We start from the raw sequence: 9,199 nt of genomic DNA, 5'->3' as shown, positions 1-9,199 counted from the left end.
GGGGCTACTGGGGAGCAGAGGCAGGAGTCAAGGTGACAGGGTTACTGGGGAGCAGAGACAGGATGCAGGGTGACAGGGCTCCTGGGAAGCAGAGGCAGGAGTCAGGGTGATGGGGCCCCAGGGGAGCAGAGACAGGATTCAGCGCGGCTCCAACGCACTGGCATAACTGCTGCCTTGTGCCATGTGTGCCCAGCTCACTGACTGAACAGATTGTTGATAAAAGGGAGAAAAGCTTTCCAACCCTCCTGCCTCTTAGAAAAGCCCAGAGACTCAACTGAGCTCCCAAAGGGTGTGGACGGCACGAAACTGTACAGGTATAAAGTGCAATTATTTATTCTGGAACTATCAACCTGAATTGCAAAAAACCAAACTGTTACCCTTTTTTGGGTATCTCCCAGTAGTGCATGATTAGCCATTCTTGGAGATGATTCTGTGAGCTCGTAGAAGTATTTGTGGGTTGTGAGACCTTTCTGAAACTATTTCCAGGCTGTATGAATCTTTGTCTAGGAATTTGTTTCCTTGGCCTTCTTAAAAAATGAAGTGCATTTTGCTGTGTTCCGATAGCTCCCTTTCTTACTACCTTTGGCAATAAAACCAACTTTGAAAATATCAAGGACCCTGAAAACATCCCAAGGACATTCAGTTAACTTTCCTTGCCTCTGAAACACTCCCTTTTAAAAAGAAAGCTTGAGAAAATATATAGCCCAGGAAGATTAGTGGGGGAAAAAATGTGATGCTATTTATATGCAAAATCCTTCCTACTGGAGGTAGTGGAAGCAGTGGAGAGAGGAGAGTTCAAAGAAAGAGGTGGGTGGAAGGAACTGTCCAAACCATGGGGCTTCGCCTGGAGATAATCAATTAGGGTGGATTCTCAAGGTGGTTTGTGTGAATTGGCTACTTGCCCATTATGAAACAGACTGGGGTTAACTCACTCATTTGAGACACTCTACTGAAAAGTGAATGGTCACGTGAAGTGAGTGGAGAGTAGGTGGTGAACGCCTTGATGACCTCTTCCCAATCTTCAAAGAGACATGGAGGGCTTCAGACTTCCACCTCCCCTAAACACATCTTCTTCTTCTTTTTTTACTTTGTTTTTATTCTTTAAAAAGCTCTCTTGCCAATTGAAATGCTGTGTTTTTCTGAGATAAATATGCCAACTAACCAACCCACTAATGGCCAGTTTGTATGAGTAACACCATTCACAAGCTCCGGCATATAAGTCTGCTGGTCCCCTATGCCTGCACTCTTCATAGCCCCTTATCCCAGGACCTGTGAGTTTAATTCAGCCCATGGTTCTAAAACCAGTTCACCTCTACAAGACCCTGAGAAACTTAGAATCAATACTGAGCCCAGTAGCCCCTGACCACGACCATCAGTCCTCTTCATCACTCATCTCAGCTTCTTGTAACTAGATGTTTCCCTTGTTGGAGACACCAAGTCCTCACTTCATATTCCCAGCTTGGGAACTTGGCTCCAGAAATCATGGCTAACCACAAGCATCTTCACCCACACTTTTCTCCAGGCAGACAATCCCCATGCCAGTGTGAACCACGTCAAGAATGGAGCCCGAGGTGCATTTCTGTGCAAAAATTTCCATATTTTGACATCCCTGGGGCTTCCGACATTAGATATTGCCACCTGCCTTTCCCACATTTATTCCCCTCTCGGGAGCCACACGGACCCTTTGGCTCAGGCGGAACTGATCACTACCCCTTAGCTTCGGGGATAGCCTATGATCTAAGCAGAAGCCACCAACACATCATCTCATTCTCCAGACACAATGTTTTGGGTGTGGCTGTCAGTTAAGCCAGCATAGCTGTTCCTCTGCTCAGGGTCTTCCAGCCATAGTTGGTAGTATCTGCAACAGAGGTAGGAAAATGCTCTCTATATAATATATATCCTTCCTCACATTCTCACTACCCGTGGTATGTTACAATGAAAACACGTCTCAGAACAAAATTTACAGCACTCAAAATCCCAACCTGGGCAGGACGGGCTGACACTCGTGGCCAGACTGCAGTAAGGCTGGCAGTGAGCGCTCAAGCCCTCTCTGAGGCCCACCTCCGGGATTCTTCCACTCCTGCCCTGGGGCCTTCAGGACCCTCCCTGGTGCCTGCCCAAAATCTCAGTTTTTGTACAACTCTGTGTTCCCTGTCGTGTGGGTTCTGCCTGGCAGGCTGGACTTCCTGCCAGTACCCACAGCCCAACTCTAGAGAATGAGACTCCTCTCCAGACCCAGGTCCTCCTCTGTGAGCCTTAGTGGACTTGCCCAAGTCGGCCTCCATATTCAGAATGGAACAACTCAATGAAAGACAACTCATTTGCCAATGTAGAGTACTGGAATGGAAGTTCCCACAAGTGATGAAGTTCAATCTAGCCCATAAATAGTGGCTCCTTGCTGTAGCTCAGGGGACTGGAAAGAGGCAATGCAGGCTGAGCTCTGCGCTGGCTGAGACCTTGTGGCCTGTTCAACACTCTGCGTACAAGATGCCCACTCTCAAGTGCATAACAAAGCCAATTACCAGAAAAATCTGAAATCCTCCAAAACATCTACCTCTTTGTCATAAAGTGTGCCTAGAAATTCAAATTAAACAAACTTAGTAACTTTCTTTTATTTTTCTGGCAATACTGCCCCCACTGAAGGGCACCATAGCAGGAACAAAGCCCATTTTCAATCTAACGTTCCGTTTCACAGTATTTACATTTTAATGTCAAACATCAAAACCACCAGCATATAAGATCTTGACTTAAAAATAATCCTATTTAATGAAGCTACATTTTAACGGATTCTATTTGGAAAGGTGGGGTGGAGTTTAAACTCTTCGGCCATAAATATTCATTTCCCATCTGATTAAATATATGCTTCTCCTTGAAAAAAGGCTATTCCATGTAAGCAGTGCTTTTAATAATGTAGTTCTAAGAAAATAAAATCAAACATAACAGCCCTTTAGGCCACGAGTTACTTTTTAAGGTTTAGGGGGAAAAAACTCATTTTACCATAAGAGATACAGAAAGCAGTGAGGTGATGCTGGTACCCAGCTGTAAGAACCAGTAACCCCCAAAGCTGGAAGCACGACCGATTTCAAATGAGAATGTCATTTCTTTACTGTTAAGGCTTTGTTGTTTAATTTTTTTAAAAAGATCAGATTTAAAAAATGAAAAAAAAATAAAATTCCATCTAAAGATGAACAAACCAATCATTCATCAATTATTTCATGATGGCTCATTTTTCTTAACATATAAGCCCATATAACATATATAACATACAAGCCCAATTAAAACCGAAGCAATTCAGTGTGGTGACGACTTGTCTCTCCAGCCTCAGGGTAAAAGGGGACACACACTGGCATTCACACTCACCTCCCCGCCAACTTTCCCCTCTGGTTTTAAGGTGTGGATCTTTTTTTATTCACATAGCTGAGAACTGCTACTTCTGAGCATCCGCTCACTTTCAACATTTGCTACTATTTGCAAGGGACTTTCTAGGCACAGGGAACACAAAGGTGATCCCCCGAGAGCTGAAAATCAATGGGAAGAGGAAGCAGGGTCTGATGTTGATCGAACTGTGCCGTTTGTTTCCAAGTTCTAGCAAATTGCCCCGCAGTCTGCACTATTTACCTTAGAGTGGCTCTGCGAACAGTGACTTTCTAATTGTGGACACGTGCCTCACTCAGCACCAGTCCTTGGTGCCCCATTTATGTTAATGTTGTACAACCTGCTTCAGAGTTGCCTCTTCCCGCTGCAAGCATCAGGAAATGTAGACCACTTTTTCCTGTTCCACAAAGAATGAAGGGACTGGGCGCCCACTGAGAGCAGGGACTATGTCACTCTACGTATTGTCCTTCATCCACATCAGGACCCCGTGGGAATATGATAACTGCCTTGTGGGGAAAAAAAAATGGCTGAAGCAATAAAAAGAAATCTACTTTAATGATCCAATCAGAAAAATCGCTTTAGTGTTACAAACAGTGTTCAAGAAAATTACCAATTGAGTTTCCATTCTGCATGATGGTAAAACAATGAAGAAAAAAATTAAAAGGGTGGATCTCTTACTGATCTTTCCCTCCAAGGCCTGGGCTCAAGCTTGGGCTTTTTGTCTGGAAGTTTCATCCGCACTGCCTCTGTCTTATACCAGGATTTCAAAGCATTCCTTGATCTGCCCACCTCCAGTTGTAACTGGATCCTTGCATGGTTTTCCACCATAATTAAGAAAGAATCAACCCTAAGAGCATTTTCAGTATCTTACAGTATAATTATTTAGAAAGCATGGTACCTTCTGACCATGTCCCTATAAAAATTAACTCCAAGGCTGAGATGGAGCCTACGTCTTTATGCACAGATGCATATACGGAAATACCCTGACATCAACCACAGGATCAAGTGAGAGGAGAAATCTTCCTTCAGAAAGCTCTGTAAGAAGCCCTCATCCCTACCTCTGCAAGGGGCTTTTGCACACATCTGTTTCAGCTCAGTCCCCCAGAGATGTCTAAAATGTAATTAACCAATTAATTTGCAAATATATTCTAATTTATTCAAGGCAGAATTTCTTGGGTGTTAAATTATCTGAAGTGAACCATATGCAGTACACAAGAGCAGGACCTCGCTGAAATACCACGGGTTACCCCGATGCAGGAATGGCTGTGCGGGCTTTGGTCCACACATTTTTCTATCCCCTGGTGAGAAAAGCAGTTGGCATTGTCAGGTTAGGTTGTGTGTGATTTGGTGACGTAGTGATAAACTCATTTGTGAGAACAGAGGGGTGATCTAGCTGGCTCAGGCTTGTTTATCTAACAGTACTTCCCGAGTATCCCGAGACTAGGGCTGGGGTGGGCATAATTTCCTGGGGCCCAGGAATTAGAGGAAAAAATAAAGGAAAATATCTTTTGTCTTAGTCTGTTTTCCTGGGGTGGAAGAAGGGAAGTTAAAGTTACGAGAAAAGTATACTCTGTCATATTGGGAATTATGAACTGCTGTTAATTTGCATGCAGAACTCTGTTCTACAAGAAAGCAGCCACAGCAGGTAACATTGTTTACTCAGACAATCAAGTTGTAATTTACTGAACTTGTGGATTAAAAAAAAAAAAAGATAGGATGTGTTTAATTGCTACACTGCAACATTTTATCCAGCTCAATGACTGTATAGCTACAGATAAGAACTGAGCATAACTCTATTGAATGTTAGGAGGATTACCTAATTTACAAAATGAAGAGTGTCTCAATGCGTACCGTGTTACCTAAAAATATGGAGCGTAGGTTTTAATACGTTGCCCATGACACGTTTGGCTAGCTGCTAATTGTACAGTATTAAAGAAAAGCTGAATTATTTTTTTATTTGAATTTTATTCAAAAGATAAATTTTTATTTTTATGACCCACAAAATGGAAAAGAAATATTGTGTGATGTGTTTTGGTGTTTGACTTCTATAATATAAATTCCTCTCTCATTCAACCAATTTCTAAGATCCCCAAACACATAAATCAAATATTGAGGCGGAGAAGACAAACAAACAAAAATGCAAAAGGAAATGCCTGTTCAGTTTAGGGTTGAGAAAGACAAGATAGGACTTTACATACATAATAGGTTCTGAATTTTCTACAAGGATTAGAAGTTAAAGAGAAAGGGTTTTAGAATTTGCTGTGCTTTGAATGTTGATGTCCCCCACAAAATTCCTCTTTGAAATCCTTACACAAAGTGTGATGATATGGAAAGGTAGGGCTTTGGGGAGGAGATGAGGTCATGATGGTGAAACCCTCGTGTTTTATGAAAGAGACTCGCCCCCCCCCCCAAAAAAAGTCCTTCAGCCTCTTAGCCATCTGAAAGTACTGTGAGAAGCTAGTAGTTTGCAGCCTGGAAAAGGCCATTACCAGAACCTGACCATGCTGGCACCCCAATCTCAGACTCCTACTCTCCAGAACTATAAGAAATAAATTTCTCTTCTTAGTCACCCAGTTTATGGTATTTTGTTAAAGCAGTCCAAACAGACTAAGAATTCATACAGTAGATAACTGAGTTAGTCCACTCAAAATAATTTCCTAAAAGGGTAGTCTATAAATGCAAAACTATTTCTTTTTCTTTTTTTCAAGACAGAGTGTTACTATGTTACCCTTGGCAGAGTGCTATGGCATCCCAGCTCACAGGAACCTCAAACTCTTGGGCTTAAGCGATTCTCTTGCCTTAGCCTCCCAAGGAGCTGGGACTACAGGTGCCCACCACAACAACTGGCTATTTTCTTCTTGCAATTGTCATTGTTCTTTAGCTAGTCCAGGCTGGGTTCGAACCTACCAGCCTCGGTGCATGTGGCTGGCACCGTAACCTCTGTGCTATGGGCGCTGAGCCATGCAAAACTGTTTCTGACACTAAAACTACAATTTCCACTGAAATTGAGAAAGGCCAAAGACCTGGAGAAAATTAACAAGTGTGGTGAATACCAATATTGACCAATCTTTCACTTTTAAAAAGAGAACTGAAAGCAGTACCTAAAGTTATGTTAGGATTGGGGTAAATTTCAACACTCATTTAAATAAAAAGCAGTTTAAAAGAGGTTAATTTAGTATCTCTGGCTTGCATTTCTCGTTTGTTAGTTTAAAATAACACTAAAGCATAACATACTATGACCATCTTCCATTTAGAAAGACCGGGAATGTGGTTAAGGTGAGGTTAGATGACCTATGAGAAATTCTTAACTATTTCCTTGTTTAAGATACTTCCATCTTTTTCGCTTTTGTTAGCTCAGTATTAGCTTAAGTGCAAGTCAGTACATGAATAAATTTTGGTGTAATGGGTCAATCCAGTCCACTTTGTTCTAATAAATAGAATTTCCTACATTTTATTTTTTATTTTTATTTATTTATATAAGACAGACTAGGTAGAATTCCACTACTGGTTGGCATGGGAATTTTGACCTATTTCCAATTGGAACTTGTTCAACTCTGCTTAGGCACCCTAGTGATCCCGCACTCTCAGGAAATCACCATATTGATGCTAAACTTAGTGCAGACATTCCATGGATACAGCACACTACAGCCCAGAACTCCTGGACTCAACTGAACCACCCACCTCAGCCTCCCAGGTAGCTGGGACTGACAGGTAGACATTATTGGATCTGGAAAATTCCTAAATTTTAAATAATTCTTTTTTTTTTAAAACATAGGAGAGAAGGGAGGTATAAAAGACTTTGGTAGCTTATATCATAATGCATGATTATATGTTTATTTTATTGTGTAGAGAAAGAGTCCCACTGTGCTGCCCGGGCTGGTGTGACATAGCCCAGTGGAATAATCACAGCTCACAGCAACCTTGAACTCCTGGGATCAAGTGATCCTCCCACCTCAGCCTCCCGTTAGGGAGGAATGGAGCTGGAACTACAGGTGTGTGCCACCACACCTGGATAATTTTTAATATTTTTGTAGAGACAGGATCTTGCTATGTTCCCCAGGCTGGTCTTGAACTTGGGGCCTTGAGCAAATCTCCTACCTTAGGCTCCCAAAGTGCTGAGATTAACAGGTGTGAGCCACTGCACCTGGACTATAATGTGTGGTTATAAATATATACTTAGCGTCAAGTTTGTATGACAATTCGGTTTTGTTAATGCTTTTCCCACTATATTTTTCTTCAATTATCCCAGGTAATTAGCTCATGAACTACACGGTCCAATTGATCTGCTCTCTGACTCATGTGCCCATAAAAATGTAGGCAGCTGACAATATAAAGCATCTCATCCAAATGGATTCCGATACTGATGACGGCACAAACGAGTGAATGCATTCCTTCTCCATCTTCTTTAGTGTCAAATCACAGATACAGACAGGTGACTGCATTTTAAACAGGCCCTGGTCTTTTGCATTGTTTTATTTCCTGAATTCTTTTTTCCTAACTGTCCATTAGGGAATCCTACCATATAGTATTAGCCAGATAAATTCCCTTTTCATATACAAAAGATGCAAAAAGAAAAGATTGTAGCTTAAGGAAACAAAATATTGTTAAGATGATAGTCAGGTTTTGTATGAATGATACATCAAAAATGAGGGTACCCTTCTCTATACTTCCATATTACGGCTGGGAATCCACCTGCTTAAAAACGGCAGCCAGAGCTACGGGGGTAGGAAAAGAAGCTTCCTCAGTTATCTGCTCTGTCCAGCCTCCTGTTGCTAAAATAATGGCCATGATTTCCGAGCCCTGATTTCTAATTCCATATGCAAACCTGTTTTAGCCAATGCTCCCACTGCATTCTAGAGATGTGTCAGGATCACTCTTTTATTTGCTAGATTTCCATTTGCTCCTGAGTTTCTAAGCGAACAAAATAATCAGTTGCCAAGAACCACCTTTGGAGGACAGGAGAAAAAAAGGACAGGGAAGAACAGAATGAAAACTTGACCAGATATGTATCAGAGCCTGGGATTCCAGCTTTCCAGCTCAGCAAATGCCCATCTGCCTCTTCTTCCCATGCAAGCAGTGGGCAGTGGCCGTGGGCGCGGTGGCAGCGGGTAGAACCAGGCTCTAAATTTGAATCTTCCAGGCAGTGAAGAAGGCAACCAGCTAGTGAAAAGAAAAATGCTAAAAAGACTATATAAGCCTAACTGAAGCTTTCTTTAGAACATAAAGAAAACAAGTGGATTCACACAACAAAGATTTTTTTCTGAGCACCTACTGCTGCCAAGAAGTGTAAGGTGCCCACCATTCAGAGATGAGTAATCTTCAGGTCGTGGCCTAGAGGTACTAAGACTCTGATCGTCTAATCATTAACAGAACAGCAACTATAAAGAGTGACAGATACTCTGAGCTGGAAGTGTGCTCAGAGTGTTATCAGGGGATGCCGAGATAGAGAGGCATCTCATTCCCAAGGTGCTTATCCAGAGGAAGTGACACTTGAAACAAGTTTGGAGGAATGATAGGATTTAGGGGAAGGGGGAGCACGGGTGTGGAAGGAAAGGACACAAAAAAGCATACCATCGGTGAGAACTTTGCAGCAGACACAGGCAGAAGCATGGAGCAATTTATTTCAGAAACATTCACAGTTATTTTAAAATATACTAGACACCAGACCCAGAGATGAGGGATAGATTCTGATAAAAACTGTTTTTTAAAAATGTCACACACGTGTGGTTCAATGGGAGTTTTTAGAAACACATTCTGATCCTTGCCGATAAAACAGAGTTTGGGGCTCGGCGCCTATAGCTCAACCGGCTAAGGCGCCAGCCAC

The 9,199-nt window shown here is 42.2% G+C and overlaps 1 protein-coding gene across 1 annotated transcript in view; it reads right to left on the bottom strand.

Moving 5' to 3' along the window:
- Positions 1-9,199, bottom strand: part of EXT1 (exostosin glycosyltransferase 1) — a 286,208-nt gene that overhangs the window by 62,862 nt on the left and 214,147 nt on the right. The gene's annotated exons all lie outside the window — the stretch shown is intronic.

This window comes from Otolemur garnettii, unplaced genomic scaffold (genome assembly GCF_000181295.1).
Source record: "Otolemur garnettii isolate 467f Iridium unplaced genomic scaffold, OtoGar3 scaffold00004, whole genome shotgun sequence".
Lineage (NCBI taxonomy): Eukaryota > Metazoa > Chordata > Mammalia > Primates > Galagidae > Otolemur > Otolemur garnettii.
This window is presented reverse-complemented; position numbering and strand designations above follow the sequence as displayed.